The following is a 6000-nucleotide window of genomic DNA, read 5'->3' as shown; positions in this document are numbered from 1 at the left end:
CCCCCCCCCCCCCCCCCAACACAGTCTAGCAAGGAGGCAGAGAAATTGAGCTTTAAAGCTGAATTTACAATAAAAAAAGAGCTAAATTACAATTCTTTTAAGACATTTAGCATGCCAAACTGTCTTCAAAATTAAGATTCTTGTACTCACTGTAAAATCTCTTTCTTGGAATCCACACAACTTAATAAAAATAAATCTAGGGTTATACTGCCACCATCAGGAGAAATGGACACTAAAAACATAGAAAACTGAAGGCCAGCCCCCTTGAAGCTATAACCCCTCCTGCTCCACTGTTAGAAGCATGTCTTATACTCCTATGCCTTTCTCAACCTCTTAGTACCCCTAGTGGTTGCTTGTGGACACATACCTTTACTCAACTGCAGGCTAATCCGCATGGCTACACACCTCTCTCAGTCTTGGGGTTGGTTAGTGGCGCTATATTTAACCACATGCTGCCTGGAGCAATTTGTTACTATTTGCACACACAATACAATCTGAATTCTTGGCTAGAAAACAGCTACTACCCCCCAAACAACGATATAGTTTCTTAAAGCAGAGGCCCTGTAGAACAAAACAAAAAAGCTAGTGCAATATGTTACGTTGCACGGTATTTGCGCAAATTTTTATCCAACCAATATTTTAGGATAAAATTGTAATTATCTACCTTATAGGAAGACAGAACTCAGCTGCGGAGACACGTTAACAGTCACGTGCTCTGGATCAGGAGTATGTGATGGCAAAAGTTAATTTGCCAAGCAACCTCAGTACATCATCAGTCTATCTTCCAACCTCACTAAGCTTGCTATACCTATAGTAAATAGTATGAGTGATAAGGCAATAACCTGAAGTACTCAGGATCAATGGTTTTGGATGGTTAAGGTACAACTATGTTAAGTCCACATAGCAATGCTCCCTTTGCTGGTACATATGTTCACTTCACACATGCCCAGTACTTTAGTATGCCAGTCTATTATATTCACCCGATCAGAGTTAACGTTTTAGTGTGCCAGTAAAGTAACGCTTTAGGTTGCCAGCATAATATCTGCACCACATAGGAGTAATCCTCTAGTGTGCTAGTTTAATCTCTTCCACATATGATCAATTCTGTAGTGTTGATGATAAGTCCAGACAGGCTATCGGTAATCAGATAAAGCCCCAATGGGTAGCAGCCCAGAGAGGTATACTTGCAATTAGTTGTCCTGGTTAGTTCTTAGGCTTAGTCCTGGGCACGCTAGCGCAGAGTCCCCTGTGAGGGCAAGCAGCTGTGTCACAACACTCAGCAGAGAGATCCTCCGTCCTCCTGTCAGGGAGCGCAGTAGAGGGTGCTGGCTGTAACGAGACCGGCACTCGTCTGGCGTCCGCATCGGGTTGCTGGAATGCCAGACAGTTGCGAGGTCGCGGAAGGGGCCGGTCCCGTCTGACGTCGGCGGCCCGGGGGCGGAGCATCCCCTCGAGTCCGCGACGTCCCCGGGAACCATTACATAAATACACTAAAACGAAATTTAGTGCAAAGAAACCAAATATAACACCCATTTTTTTGGATAAAATATAAAAGATGGGGGTCACGTCAGGTAAATAGATCCGAAACATATTAAGCCTTAAAATTGTGTGTGTGTTGTGATGGATGGCTTTAGAATTATTGCTCTCACTCCAACATTCACGTCACCAGCTTCATCTCCTGGCTGCAGGAGCCGGACAATGTAATCCGTGAGACCCGAAATTATGTAATACACATCACTTCCGGGTCCAGTGGTCGGAGGAGAGATCAGGAGCTAGAAGCCTGTTGAACTCCCTCCAATCGATGCAGAAAGACTCGCACAAGCGATCCGGCAGCTGTATAGCTGCTGGATCGATTGCATCTAGACAGGTGTTTAAATCAATACCAAGAACACAGCTGCAGCAGCAGCCATGTTCTTGGTGTATCTAGTTCAAGACAGATCGTTTTTACATTGTGGGCAGTCCTATAGTAGTTAAGCATCACAAGCCCAGGGCTTTGGGCTTGTGATAGTTCAGTCTTGTCTTGTCTGCACAAGCCGTTATCTTGCCTTGTATATCTTGAATCCTGTACCTGTCTTGTTTCTTGCTGTCCTGTATACAGTTCCAGTGTTATATTTTGTATTCAGATCCTGTCTGCTATCTTGATTTCTGTTTATATCTTTTGTTTTGTCACCAGTCAGTACTACTCCTTAGTTCCTGTGGGCCACCTGTGACATTTATAGCCAGAGTGCATAGTTTAAGTCCTGGGGGCATCCAAGTAGCGGTAAGTGCACTAGGCTTAAGGGAAAAGCGGCTGCTAGAGGTGAAGCAACTCACCACTATACACTCTGACTAAAGTGTCTGCATCCGGTCCGGACACTCACCTGCTCAGTTGTAGCAAGCATTCAAATGAGAGAATGATAGCATATGAGGGAGCGAGCTGTGTCTTTCGATGGATTCTGAGAAAATAATTTTATGGCGAGTACAAAAATCCTATTTTCTCTATCGTCCATTGAAGGAAACAGCTTGATGATAAGCAACCTAGGGACATCCAAAAGCGGTCCAAACTGAATGGTGGGCACACCAAAACAAACACCGGCAAAGCAGCCCAACAAGAAAGAACAAAACAAAAAGGAACAGAAAGATTATTAAGTTCTGCTTGCAGAACCCTTCCACTAGCATCTGCGGAGGCAGATATATCAACCTTGTAGAACTTAAAAAACATGTGTACAGTAAGCCAGGTCATAGCCATACAGATAAGAGACATAGAGGTCTGATGATAAAAAGCCCAAGAGGCACTCTCTGCCCTAGTGGTGAGCTTTTAATGGGAAACAGAGGTACCTTATCCCACAGCTCATAGGCCTGCACACAACCTGTCCACGTCACTTGGAAATAGTGGATCTGGAGAACCTCTTTTAAGACATTCAGGAAACTAGTCATCATAAAGGAATCATGGCAGAACATTAAACCCTGATGGCCTTTACCGCCTCCAGACAAAGGAGAGTAATCTCCTTGGCGTGAATTACACAAGGAAGGCAACACAATATCCTCATTAAGGTGAAAGGCAAATGTCCTGAATAGGTTTGAATGGTGGCATGTAGTACCAACAACACAATTTAAATCCTATGGTTAAAGAGGAGGTCTAACAGGGGGAGAAACATGTGGAACCCCTTGTATAAAAGTACGAATCAGCGAGTAATCAGTGAATGAGAAACACGGTGGAAGATCAGTCATTGAGATAACAGATCTGGCTGATCTGGTAAAGGCAACGGAGCATCGGCTAACAAACTAATGAGGTTAGCATACCACAGTGTCACCAGGATGTTTGCAGCATCTGCCGTGGTGTGCTATGCCCTGGAGACAAATCTGGCAAGCTTCCTTGAACTGAAAAGCTAGCAAATCCACACCCGGTGTCACCCAATGCAGACATATGTTCCAGAACACCTCCAAAAAGACAGATCATTCCCCTGGGTCAAGGTGTTGTCTGCTGAGAAAATCTGTCTATCAGTCCTCCACCCCAGGAATGTGCACTGTGGAGATTTCTGGAACATGAAACTCTGCCCAAGAGAGGACAGACTCTATAACCACTGCAACACTCCTGGTGCCCCTAATGATTAATGTAATTGACAACTTTGGCATTGTCCAAGTAAACTCAGATTTTTTCTACATTTTTTATATATATATACTATGCTTGACCATGCACTCACTTACGCTTACTGGCATATGATACTGTAATATACTATATAAATATAATTCATAGAGGATACAAAATTTTGCTGGATTGCTCTCTCTCCCACTTTTAAACCAAAGTATGAAAGGGAAAACACAGAATAGTATGGGCAAACAACCGCTAGACACCTGGAAGTACAAAGCACACTAGACACAAAGGTGTGCAATTTTGATGTTAAATATTGTTCTGCCTATTCTTTTAGTAATATCAATATGTTGTTGTTTTTTTTTTTTTATAACATTTGCTGATTTATAGTCAGTTTTAGTAAAACTTTGTAGGTACCTTAATGCAGAAAAATGTTGTAAAGTAAGAATGCTTTTACAAATAATGTAATGAATATTTTAATTAATAAACTTCCTATAAAGTGCAGTAAACTGAATAAACATAAATTACATCAATAGTTACAGTAGTTTGATTACCAGTTACTTTAATAACAGTAACAGTTCTTTTGAGTACACTTACATGCAGTTTGTGAAGGTACTCATGGAGTAGATTGGTTCAAGCCTTTTGGAGAACTTACCAGACTTTGTGTGTCTCACTTGCTTTTGTCTTTGCAAATAATCCTGGCTTGATAGCGTTGCAATTGTGGCTCTGTGGGTGCCACAATATCTGTTGGGATGATTGTAATGCTGCAGAATGAAGTTGAGACCGACCAAATGCCTTTCTGATGTTATTACATTTAGCGTTATTATATTTATATGATTAGTAAGACGCTGTCTGTACTTTTCAGCAGTAAGAGGGGGGGTGTCACCAATTTTGATGAGATGACCAGCTTTGTTTGTAGGAAAGCAGCTCCAAACCAGCAAGGAGTCTCCACTATGCTTCACCGTTGCCTGCAGATGTTCCTACTATTCTCCAGCCCTGGAGCACCTGCTGCCATTCGTCTTTATTACAGTCCTGTGGTTTTTGTGCATATGAGAGTTGCACTTCTGTGTTTCTGGTCCTCCTTGGCCTTTAGTTTGTGCTTCTGAAGAAGAGCCTTTGCAACATTGACCGCAACCTCACCTTTTCAGTATGGTTGTCCCTTGCCCAGTGCTGTTACCTTTTATACAGATGTTTATGTTTCAGTTAATTACTTTGGTGCAATGTACACAGTGGGGTTGATTAACTAAAGGAGTGGAGCATATTCACTTTACAAGATAATTTTTACTTAGTGAATGTGGTGAAAATTTACCTAAGCACTGGCCTATATGCCAACAAAGGTTTCATACTTTTAACTGAAAGTGGTCTATAACTATGTTAGTTTCTTTCTGTAAAGCTATACAGATATCTTATTGTACTGCTTTACTTTATGCAAAAGCCATGTTTGTAACACTAGGGGGCTGTTATAAATTTTATGCCCAGCATATAATTGAGGGAATGCCAATCACACGGCACTACCCGTGCTGTGCCATTTGCCCAACTATACTCTGGCTGGGTCAATGACTTGCATGCAGAGTGGTACCGAATCAGTAGGCAGAAAAGTGGTCAGTAGACAAACCAAGGTCATAAAGGCAAGCAGCAAACAGCTGGGCCAAAGCAGATTTCAGGAACAGGTATAACGCAGAGTACTAAGTGAAGATCTCTCAGCAACATGTGGTTGCAGTGAACATCCATAAATAGCCAGCCATGGCCAGGAATAGGTGTGCGCACAGTGCTGCACGTGCACATGTGCAGCATCCATGTGCATGCACATTCCTGTGCGCGATACTAGCACCATAACAGCTTACTCACGCATGCATTTGCACAGCGGCTCGTGCAGCAGTCTGTGCAGAGGCTGTACTATGGGTACCGGCTGGATTTTGTAGACACGAGCTATCTAAAGTGTCTAAGACTTTTGCACTGTATTCTGTGATTGCAGAAGGAAATGAGGAATACATTTACCCTGAAGGTGTTTTTGTGGAACTTAGCTCCTCTGAAGTGGGAATCTGGAATGTTAGCTAACCCTGCCCAAGGAACTGGTAGAAGCCCCCTATGTGATGGCACATTAGAGGTGACAGGTTCTCTTTTAGACCCCTAGTGTCACCTTTCCACTTCCCTGGATTCAGTTGCTGAATGTCAACACAGCAGGCAGTGGCAAGGTGCAATAGTCAGCCTGTTATTGGTTATTTTAAATTGCAAAAGCAGGCTGGCTGTTGCACCTGCCCACTGCTGATTGACAGCGGGCAGTGGGCGGGTGCAATAGCCAGCCTGCTATTGGTTAATGAAATGTAAAATATCCAATAGCAGGCTGGCTATTTCTTTCTAGCCGCTGATGGGTGACTTGACGCTGGTGTTCTATCAATCCGAAGGAAAAGAGGGGGCAAGGATGAGCA

This window comes from Nanorana parkeri, unplaced genomic scaffold (genome assembly GCF_000935625.1).
Source record: "Nanorana parkeri isolate BGI_ZX_2015 unplaced genomic scaffold, ASM93562v1 scaffold535, whole genome shotgun sequence".
In the NCBI taxonomy this organism is placed as follows: Eukaryota; Metazoa; Chordata; class Amphibia; order Anura; family Dicroglossidae; genus Nanorana; species Nanorana parkeri.
Note: the sequence above shows the minus strand (reverse complement) of the source record.